General features: G+C 38.8%; 1 long non-coding RNA gene across 7 annotated transcripts in view; it reads left to right on the forward strand.

Annotated features, from left to right (window-relative positions):
• LOC144293663 (uncharacterized) overlaps window positions 1–12,136 on the forward strand; it is a 652,264-nt gene that overhangs the window by 120,452 nt on the left and 519,676 nt on the right. The gene's annotated exons all lie outside the window — the stretch shown is intronic.

Below are 12,136 nucleotides of genomic sequence, written 5' to 3' on the forward strand. Positions count from 1 at the left end.
GGATAATCAGTTACCTCAATCAATCATAAACACAAATCCTTCTATTTTCGAAGCTTGTGTGTCTGTGACTGAGATGTAAAGCAGTTTGGTGAGCCCCTTCCCCCACAACACCTCATCATCTATCCCCCACCATCTTCCCAATATTCCTGATTTGTCTTTAGCTATGCAGATATTTATACACATTATGCATCTGGAAATAACTTTTAACAACTCAAGTGTGATCAAATTTAGAAACTTTTCTTTCACTGTCCTGTTTTATTTAATTTTTATGTGTAGTTTATAGACTGTATGCCTGTCAGAAAAATGTGGAAGTGTGCTGGCATTCGAGTTGAAGACATCATTACTAGTGAAAAAAATGCTCAAGGCTTTTTCAAAGTGGGTGCTGAGACATACATTTCCTTTCTCTGACTCCAGGGGATGCTGGTAGCTACCCCAAACAGACAGGTATTTTGGGGTCATACGGTGTTTTGCTGGCCCCTTAGGATTTCCTGGCAAGCACACTGAATGGCTCAATTCTGGAAACTAATCATAATGATGATGGTGATAAAGCAATGGAGGCACTGACAACAACTTAAAAAGCTGCCTGAGGAATTGGATTCCAGGTTGCTCTACATTTGGCAGAGCTGACAGGTTCAGTTCATGAAGCTTTGGTATTGATAATGATGGGAAACTTCAGACAGTTTTAGAAATCTGTTTCTATTAAGATATGCCATGGTGTTTCTGTAACTCAAGAACAAGTTTACTGGGGCACACCATCCTTTTTTCAACATGGTAAGAATTGATGTGAGTGGTTTTACATTCCTAACAGGTAATTACTCTGAACTCTCAATAAGCCAGATTCCTTGTTTGAAGTATTCTTTTACATATTTTTTTTGTGTATGCCATATATGTGGGTACTTGTATATAGAGACATATACATTCACCACCACTGCTTCCTTTTTTGTCTCTTTGATTATTTGAGGGCTTTGCAATCAAACTAAGCAGAATTTTAGGACCCTTGGGGCAGCATCTTTTAGTTCTCCGTCAGGCTACGTTGCAAAACAATCAATCTTGCTCTTGCACTCACTTGGCGGAAGTGCCACGACACGAATTGTGCAGTGCTTTGCTCTTGCCATGAAGCCTGGGTGACAAAAGTTTTTACAAGAAGCTGACTGTATTTGGGGTTATGAATATGCAATGACTCTCATTAGTATTGAAGCGCCAGAGCAGGGGCTGACATCCCCCGCCACTTTGAGTTGCTGCAGAATCGGCTAATGAATTGTCTTGCTCTTTCACGCACACAGTCTGCTGTTGTGGCTCCTAAGTTCCAAGGGGAGTTGCCCAGTTTGTGAAGACCATTGACTGCAGAAATTAATTGTCAAGAACTACTCTTGATTTTGTGAAATAATGTTTAGACAGTGCTTAGATTGTCAAAACAGAAAAGTGCTGAACTTTGCATAAGGTAATATCATGAATAGGAAAATTTAGTAAGACACTCAAGAATGTATATATGTTCTTATATTCACCACTGTGTATCGATATGCTTCTATCCTGGATCATTGTAGAGTTAATTTATCAATATATAGGTGAAATCTAATCCACAAGGCTGACATTCTTTTGGTGTGTCTATTATCCTTCCAAATAGAAGAAACAGATGATAGAAAATTTCCAAAATGAATAGGGTTGAAACACAAAGCTATTCCATCAACTCTTTACCATATTCTTTCTTTCTTTTTTATTCCTGGGTCTCTGCCAAACATTTTGCAGCTCATACACATACCATCTTTCATGAATATGTTACTGATAAGGATATGTTTCTAGCCACTGATTAAGATATCTGAGCTGATTTGTAGTGTGTAAGAAGATGCAAAAGTGCGCAGAAACCATTTAGAACAGTCCCTTTTCAGTAGCATAAATTAAATGTGTTTTTCCACACCCCCCCCCCCTTGAAATTTCCTTTCAACTAACAGAGAACTTCTGTGGCTTGCTGCAGATTGTAAAGGATGGATTGAATTGAGATGAATAATATATGCTAAAAGGTAAGGGATATGCTGTGAGCTGTGCAAATAAGGCAATGAACAAAGAGTAAGTCCTTACATTAGGTGCTTGTTGTACAGTCACTTATTTTATCTGCAAGGTAAAGGCATCCTTTGCAAGGAAGCAGATACATTATTTTTGTAGAGCTCTAGAGAGTAGTGTTACTATAATATTTGTTTGACCCATTGCTGGAAATAAGAAAAAACTAAAGCCCAAGAACATACACATGTAAGAGTACCAAGTATGAGTATAGCTTAAAATAAATGCAGTCTGACAAAAGTGGCCCAACTATCATGTGTCAAACACTTGTTACCACGGCTGCCCTTAGTAACTGCACATGACTAAGAACAAATCAGTGATAAAATCTCAAGAAAGATGAAACCGGTCTGGACCTTTGCAAAGACCATCAGTCATTCTACAGACCTGTAATATTATTTATTCAAGTAGTCCTTGGCTTGCTATTAATGGACGTAATACACCCTCTATTTCTAGAACGAAGTCACCAAGAGACTTTTTTTTTTTAATTGGACACATCTCAGAACCAATGAGATCTGATCACATAACGATTAACTAGATTATTCAGTTGCATTCCTAAATGTGGGTTCTAATACTTCACTATCAGCACAGGTCTTGAAAAATTTAGTGTTTTAAAGTACCTGTATGTAAAGGACCTTTATAATGACAAGAACTTTCTTATTTCTCTATGCTGTTTTCTTAGGTATCCAAACATTTTTCATCAAAAGGCAAAAGGTCTACCTGGGTGCATTAAAATAATCAAATTCCACATTCAGCTCATATGGAACACACTAAGGTTTTATTATATAAAAGTGGAAACAAATCAGCTGAAATAATTATATCTAAGCATAGAGTATTCAAAAATAATGGAAATATTAACCAATATTTGTTACTATGAATATGACAATCATAAAGTGAAAATATTTTAGTTTTAATTGCAACTGTGGTAGTTTTGATTTGGCGCTGTAATTAGCATCTGCATTCTAGACTTTGTGACTGCTGTGAAAACATTATTTATGGAAGGTTTATCCAAATATAATTTGGTGCTTATTACTTTTATCAAATGTTGAAGTCTAATGAAATAAAATGCAAAAACTTTTGCTTCTGAGAACTGTGCTGACAATCATTTATTGTACCTTCTTTTCTATACATAACCACAGTACAGTTGTAACAGCAGGCAAGGCAGTATGTTAGGTGGTTTCTATTCATATTATGTTAAGTTGCCCTGCTACATACCTGCAATAGAATTTGGGTACTTATAAGAGAACAGCAAAAGTATGTATGAATTTAGGCTATCATTTGATTCCTCTTTCTGCATTCTGTAGCATCCTTACCATAATTAACATTCTGATACAGTTTTATGAATTGGACCAAGAATTGGAGTATTCTATAGCAGACCAAGCACCAGGAAATTAGAGACATATACTTGCTCCAGTGTGTCCCTCCACCCCATATCTTCCTTCCTCCCCAACACAGACACACCTCACAATGCTGGCGGCAGGGTGGGGAGAATGAGAGAAGTGTTCAATCTTTGATGAGCTTACTCAAAATTTTGCCAGCAGAAGCTATTTTAATTTGAACACTTATGTAATTTTGAACATTATATGTAAGTTTTGTGCTTTATGGTTTATCATTTTCATTTTGATTTACAGGCGGATGGTGGGGAGGGCACCATAATTTTTCAATCTTTAAAGTCTCTAGAGATCTTGATCTGAACTTGGATGGACCAATGAATTTACCCTCAGAAAATGCTTATAAATTTTCTTGTCAGTCATAAATTAACATTTGTTGAGTATAATCAGGGTGCTGGGAGTGGGGAGAAGCGGATTAGGAAAATACACAAAGCAGAATCCTGGGTATCAGGAAATTTACAGCGTAGCTGGTATGAAAGATTGCAGGGGAAATGATGGAGATTCATTTACAGGGCTTAGGTATCAAGAAATGTAGATTGATTTATGAACAGGAAGTATGTAAGTGTTTCAGAGCTGCCATTGAGATATGAGAACATCCTTAGGAGGGGTAACTGTAGAGACATCTTATAGGAGTCAAGTTCCTACTTGGATTTTGGAAGTTTAAAGATTTTATTAAAATGTATTAAATTTGGCTTCACTTTGAAACAACTTCAGAGTGTCTGAAACTCACTTTATATTGGTTTCAGTGGCAACATTTCCTTCAGAAGTGATACAATTTGAAGTTTAGAATTGCGTGTTTATAATATGCTTTTCATTTTTCTCACTTAAAAAATCATATCCTTAGATGGGGAGAAAAAACCTTCTTTACTATAGCTACTCCTTTTAAATGTAATAACTAAAAGAGGGAGAGAAATACATTAAAGGATCAGGGTAACATCATTTTGAACAACCTCTTTTCTTCCCTAGCTTCTTCCCCAGTAATCTTACCTAAGTATATGTATACATGTTGATTCCATATTGATGCCCAGCAAAATAGAGATTCCTGTCCTGTATCACCTGAGATAGTCATTATATACCTTGGGGAGTGAGCAACTGTTAGTCCTTGACTGGGTCCTTGAAAAGTGATGTAACTAATACTAACCACAGTTCTGGTTCTCAGTAACATTGTGAAATTATTTACTAGCCCTTGCTTGCTTTCACACTCTTCTTACCTCTCTCCCCTTTTCCTCAGATGTTAATGAAGGAGGCTTGAGGTTACCCCCCCTGAGGTGATTTGCTTGTCTTATAGGAGACCGTGGGGTTTGATGAGTATTAGGTGTATGGAAGGCACTGTGCTAGGTGCTTTACATTATTTATATATTACAACACAGATAACTGGATGTAAAAGAGTGGTGTAGAGAAATGTAAAAAATTGTCAGGATCACACAAGTAGCTAGGTTTTGAGTCCTAGTGTTTCAGACTCCAAAGCCTATGTTGTTTGCACTACAGCAAAACATTTTAAGACCTAGAATAATCTATGCTGAAAGTTCAGGCTTTGTGCCAGTTGCACAAGAAAAATGCTTCTGGCTGGGAGCATTGCCCTGGTGCCCTTCAAATTAGATGAGGTGGATCTAATTAGTTCTACTAACTCATAAGGCCAGTTTTGTATAGTTGCACCTTAAGTTGTTTAAATGTAGGCTTATTTGAAGGAGATTTTAATCTTTGTTTTGAATTTATTCAATTAAATTCAATTTAGTGAACACTTATTGAATGCCTGGTCTTTGCCAGTCACTGTGCTAGTGGTACAAAGACCGTCTATTTAGGTAGACATTATCACATTATAATACTATTCCCTGAATGCTATAATAGAGGCATAAGCAAGGAATCATGGGAGCATAGGAGGGAATAATTAATTTGAGGAAGGATGTCAGTAAATGCTGTGTTTGGGCAGAACCTCAAAGGACAAGAAATAAAAACTTGCCAGAAAATAGAAGGAGATTGATAATTTATTTCAGGTGATGGGAACAGCATGAGCACATATGTGAATATACCTGGTATGTTTGGGATATGACAAGAATGGTGGATTGTATCAATGGTCATGAATTTTTCCCTCTTCTATGTCCAACTCCTGGCAATGTGATATTGAAGGTTCTTCCATTAAGAAGTGAAGTCTGTTTCTCCATCGCTGCTTTTGGTTGACCATGTAACTTAGTTTGGCTGATGGACATTAGTAAATGTAAAACCAGTAGAGACTTGAAAAGTACTTACACACACTAGGGATTCTGTGCTTGGAAGCCTGAGACCATATTGTGATCGAGCCCAAGATATCTTGCTGGAGGATAAAGTGGCCACGTGTAGGAAATGGAGGCTCTGGCTGGCAGTCTGCTGACCACTAGAGATGTGAGTGAGATCATCTTGGACCATCCAGCTGATCCACCATTTGACCATAGACACGTGAGAGAATCCACGGGAAATCCAGAATGACCCAGTTTATTTGCATAATTATGAACTAAATAAAATGTCATTTTAGCCACCAGGTTGCTACTTTTGCTATGCAGCAAAGCTCATATACAGAGGGTCTGAATGGTGCAGGGAACGTGGATAGAGGCAGTGGCTGAAGGTGAAGGAACATATAGCATTTACAACATCATGTTGAGAAGTTTAGATCTATTTTGTAGGACCATACTTCCCAAATTTCACTGATTAAAGTACCAGTTTCTTTAAAAATATCTGTATGCTCCCTGAATTAGATTTTTATTTAAATTGTCTGTTTTATGCCAAAATTATTTTAAAAGCTAACTTAATATTAAAACCACAGTTTGATGTGTTACTTCCATTTTTCTAAAACTTAAAATTTATAAATACTTAAAACATTGTGTTAGGAAAACTCATCTTTATATTGTGAGCGCTGCATTCTAGGATTTCCTGCTTTAATAAGTATGAATCAGGAGCATGTGGAGAATAATTTGAAGTAGAGAGGCTGCCGTTGGGAGGTATGGAGAGGCTACTGCAGAGGTCCAGGTAGGATATGGCACATGGTAAACAGAGTTCAGATGTGTTCTGGAAGAGAAAGGACCTGGTGACAGATTTGATGTATGTAGGGGTGGGAATGGGAAGTGTGTAGTACCCACTGAATGGATTCTATTAAGAAATAGAAAAAAAAGATAATAGATGTGATGTTGCACTGAGTTTGTTAACGCAGATCATTTGAAAACAGAAGTCTACTAAACAAACTATAAACTATATGTGGGTCCGAACTTAAAATGTTCTTTTTTGAAATCATCAGCACATAGGTGATAGGTAGTTGAAGTCACAGAAGTGGGTAAGATCAAGAGGAAGTGTTTATTTAGTACAGAGGTCTTTAGCTTTTTTTTTTTTTTTCATTCTCAAACTCTTATGGCATATGATTTATCCCAGCTAGAAATAGTAGTTCATTTGGTAAAGATTCTCAAGTGGAGGGAGGTAGAAAGTGTCATATAACTTGAAAAAAGGAAAAATGTCCCTTAGGTGATTTTGATAGACTATTCTTCACCCCTTGTTGATTTAGAGTGAAATGAGGACAGTGCTGAGGGAGAGGAATTAATAAAAAGGTCTCAACAGCCTGAGCGATCTATCTTTTTAAGAGGGAGGGAACTTTTACAGAAGTGAAGGAACTTTAAGATGAAGGGGTGAGCCATGATACTAAATTCTTTGGAGAAATCCAGTAGTATGAGGATGAATCTTTAATCAAAAGTGGCTCATCAAAATGTAGTATTGGCATATTATAGAAGCACTGTAAATGTTTGGGTGAGTGATCTTTGTAGAACTGTTTTATGTTTGAAACATTCCATGAGCCTTAAAATATTGAAATCAGACAGGATTTGTAATTGCACTATTTTGGACTTCATTTTTATTTTAAAAAATTTTTATTTAGTCATGAGAGACCCACAGAGAGAGGCAGAGACAGGCAAACAGAAAAGGAGGCTTCCTGCGAGGAGCCTGATGTGGGACTTGATCCCAGAACTCCCAGGTCATGACCTGAGCTGAAGGCAGATGCTCAACCACTGAGCCACCCAGGTGCCCCTGTTTTGGACTTTAAAATCAATGGATTTGAAAATACTTTGTTTCTCTGTCTATGGTCATTGAGAAGGGTTCTCGCTTGGGCTCCATTGTCCTGATTGTAGTGCAAAACAATCTTTGAGCCTGTTTTCAAGAGATGAGAGTTAACATCTTTGTTGTGGCCACTTCACACGCGGGCCTCCTTGTCTTTTGCCACCCATGGTTCCCAGAAGTAAGTTATTTGCCTTAGGATGATGTGGGTTGATGGAATGAATATCTGTAATTCGCAGAACTGGAATGTAATCAGCCTATCTGGTTCTCAGGTAATTTTTATAGTCATATCAGCTTTTAAAATGATGATTATTATTTTTTAAGTGACATAAATTTCTACCAGGCTTTCCCTACATCTCAGGAGAGCCTGTAGATCAGGGCAGCAGTTTCCTCAGACCATGATTTGGTGCTGGTGCATCCTGCTTAGAGCATGCTCAGCAGCACACACTGGTTTGACATCTGGCAGTCACGATTCCTGTGAGATTGGCTTCCCTGCAAATGTGCCCTGAAAGCATCCCTGCTGTGCCCCTTCTGTCCAAGTGTAAACACATCACAGGAAATGAACAAATAAAGACCCAACTTTTCTGGAAGGAATCAGGATCCCCTTACTCAGCTGGAACCCTGGGGTTTGGTGTCCAGCTTCAGGAAATTTGACTAACCATTTGGGTAGAGGCTGTTGTCTCGTGGCACCTTTGTCACTTTCTGCTTCTAAACTCCCATGTGCTGTCCATTGCGTCTGTTCTAAGTCATCCCGCTGAGGAAGATAGCTTCAGGACCTTTAAAATCTAAAATGAGGGTTGACTTTCACTGTAGATCCATTAGTGCAGCTGGGTTTAGTTATTTACAGTTGTAAATTTGGCATTGCATTTGCTGAGAGAGGGGACTCATTTAACAGTAATCGAGGCTGTCTAAAGCTAAACGGACAAATAATTGAATATGCATTTCCCCTTCTTTTCATACGAAGATAAAAATACTAAAATGATCAAACTAGGTATGTAACAAGGAAATGAAGACATCAGTATAAACGAGGCAAGCCTTTTCACCTCCCTCTTATTGTCTTCCCAGTCCCCTTTTTCTCCAGCCTAATGGAACACATTTTAAGTAAAAATACATGCACCGCTTTGCTTTCTGTCTGCCTCCCACCACAAACAGCAGCTCAGCCCCTCTTTCAGATCCACTTCAAGGAAGCACAGACTTGAAAACTCTGCCCCATGGTTTTGTCTGAACTGGCTGCCACTCTGCAGCACACATTGGGTCCAGTTGCTGGAGGGGTGGAACCCGAGAGGTGAGCGAGCGAGCAAGAGAGAACAGGTTGCTGAGTGGGTCAGGTGGGCCTGTGTGGAAGGATGTAGGTGAGCCAGAAACTAATGGGATAAGAGGGGCCTTCGCTAATTTTGATGTGGGGACATCTCTTGCATGCCAGGGTATTTGAATATTTGGCAAACAGCTGGCTGGGCTCTGGGGGAGCGCCTCTTGATTCGCCTTGTCAGATGTTCCAAGATAAAATGAGGCAGCCGGCACGCCAGCACATAGCTCATAGCCTTGCAGTCAGTTTTGAATTTAGATTTGAATTGTGATAGCAATGTCATGGTGGCACATGCTTTGAGAAAGTACTTATAGAGAATAATTGAAAGATTCAGTGTGAAGCTTCTGAAAGCCATAATTTAAAGTCCCAGAAGCCTCCACATTACTTTCACCATTAAAATTTAAAGTGACAGAGGCCCAATTATGTATGGTTATTTTCTTAAATAAAATCATATTTCTACCCCAAGTGAAAGATTCATCGCTGCCCACTAATCTCTGTCAGGACAACCAATCTCAGTTGCATCTTGTGTCAGCGATGATGGTTCAGAGTATCTGGGGGACAGTGAAGCGATGATGCAGAAGCAGAACTGGAAGCCCTCTGCGGAGGAGCCGGACCTGAGGAGGCTGATTTGCTTGACAGTCCCCATTGTGGATCCTTTCTGGTGACAGCTTCCACATGTAACCCAGTGCAGTGGGACTTTAATAGCATTGGAGAAGCAAAGTAGGAGGCCGTAGCACACATTTGGCAAAACCTGAATGACGTCAAAAGCTGTTAAGAGGGGGCAGCTGGTTGTAAAGCTGAATCACACAGAGGAATGGGGACTTGGAACATAACTCTAAAACCTGATGAAACAAAACAAAACTTCGGGGCCTATTGAAAGAAACGCAGCTTTCCCCACTTCTGTTAGCTCACAGCAATCAGTTTACCAGAAAAATTGTTTTGCCAGAACTTCTATGGCCATTGACCACCAGGGCTTGGAAATAGATCAGTGAGAATGAAAACATTTCTTGTTCAGAGATTTTAGTTTCTTTCAGTCAAAAGTATGGAGCCAGATTTTAGACTATGCATCTTTCCACCGATTTCTTCTTTCTGTTTGATTTTACTTTATACTGCATTGTGACTTGGGAAATACGGTTGTAATGGTAGCCAGAATTGCGATGAAAAATTGCACAGGGCCCGTCAAGCTTAAAACCACTGTTATTTATGAAAAACTTTATTTCTTAGGGTTCCCAGGGACAAAGGAGCATGTGAATCAACTAATATTATGATGCACGATGTTGAATGATATAGCGAGTATATCTATCTATATTGCTTAGATAGCATGTCTTATAAATAATAAATCACAATTTCTCAAAAGTTTCACAGTATGATTAAACATTTATAAATGGGTCTTGGCTCTGCTAAGTTTTGTTGTAACTTTAGCACAACAGCCCTGTGGCACCTTGCAATTTTAATTTTTGTTGCCTGGCATTAGCCCTAGATTCTTTCTACCCTTTTATAAAACTGGTACCGTGCTGTGAACTCAACTTCCCTTCCTTCATCTCTGCCTCAAATCACTGAGGCTTTTTCTGTTCCTTCCCTTTTATTCATGCCTCCATAAGAAGCATTCACTACACTTGTGTCCATGATTCTGTCACTGTGCTTAGACTCTTGCTGTAAATTATTTTGCTTCTCCCTTTTCCACATTTGACATTTTGTTGGCCTCTTCCAAGAGAGAGAGAGAGAGAGAGAGAGAGGGAGAATTCCTACCCTGTATTCCCTAACTCTATTTTCTCTTTTTCTTCTTGATTTCTTTTTTGCCTTTGCTTTCTCAGCATTCACTCTTTAACCTGTCGTAGTCTAGATTTAGCCACTACAGGTCCAACTTTCTCAAAGACTGCTCATCACTCTGCCCTAGAGAGAGAGAGCAACTTACCTAACTGGTAAATTTGGGGTGAATAAGTGGTCCAGCGTAGCCTACTATCCCCTTCCTCCTTGGAGAAGGGCCTGCCTACCAGGACCCTACATTTTTTTTTTCTGAGACTGGGAGCCCACCCCAGCCCAGCACTGTGGAAATGGGTTAATTCTGTAGTGAAGACAGTTAGGCTTGTTTGGCTATTACCCCCTCTACCCTAGTCTCAATCAGTAATAACAGATGTATTCTAGCCTCTCATCTGTTTTATTTTTATAATATTTCTTAATTTGTTTGCAATCCAGGAGAAGAAGAGAGTCTCAACTTGGGGGGATTGCTTAGAAACCTAAATAAAATAGTGTGTACAAGTAGAAAGTTAGTCTTCCTTCTCAATCTCATTTTCCAGAGGCATGGCCTCTATCTCTGTTTCTGTACCTTTGAGGACCAGAAAAAAAGTTGCTGTATAGAAGCCAGGAAGCAGCCCTTACTAAGAACTAAATCTGTTGACACCTTGATCTTGGACTTCCCAGCTTCCATAACTGTGAGGAATATATGTCTGTTGTTTCAGTCACCCAGTCTATGGTATTTTGTTATAGCAACCCAAGCTGACTAATTCTTCCTGATTTTTCTATGCATATGCAAATGTATGTATAAGTATATAATAGAAATATTTTTACCTGAGTATCACATAACAGAAATATGCATAGCTCTATACTTACACTTATATATCTCTGAAACAGGTGTTTTGTTTCATATACTTTTTCTCTATATACATTTATTTGTAGACATACACAGTTGTATTTTTCCAAAAATAGTAACAGACTGTGTTTTGTTCTGCATCTTCCCTTTTTCACAAACACATTTTTATATTAGTAAATGGAGACATGTATTATTATTATTAATGATTTTATAAACATTTTATTTATGTAACTGAGAAAGAGCACAAGTAGGCAGAGTGGCAGGCAGAGGGAGAAGAAGCAGGCTCTCTGCTGAGCCCAATTCAGGACTTGATTCCAGGACCTTGGGATCATGACCCGAGCCAAAGGCAGGAGCTTAACTGAATGAGCCACACAGGTGCCCCTGTATTATTATTTTTAATGGCTGCACTGTATTCTGTGGTTTAAATGGTCTTTAATAAACCATTCCTCAACTGCTGGTGGTTTAGATCCTTTCACACTTTTGAGATTACAAACATTGTTGCAGTGAACATGATACTGTTTTTATTTTTGTGAATTTGTGCTAGTATTTCTGTAGGACAGAGTCCTAGAATTGGAATTGCTAGATATCTCAGAAGATTTAATTGGCTGGTAGTGATCAGAGACTCACGATGGGAAGGATTCTGAGAGAGCTCAGACTTTACCCCACACTCACTCTGACTTTGAAAAGTTCAGAGAATGAGACTCTATATTCTCCCCAGTAATGCCTTCC

This window comes from Canis aureus, chromosome 2, assembly GCF_053574225.1.
Source record: "Canis aureus isolate CA01 chromosome 2, VMU_Caureus_v.1.0, whole genome shotgun sequence".
In the NCBI taxonomy this organism is placed as follows: Eukaryota; Metazoa; Chordata; class Mammalia; order Carnivora; family Canidae; genus Canis; species Canis aureus.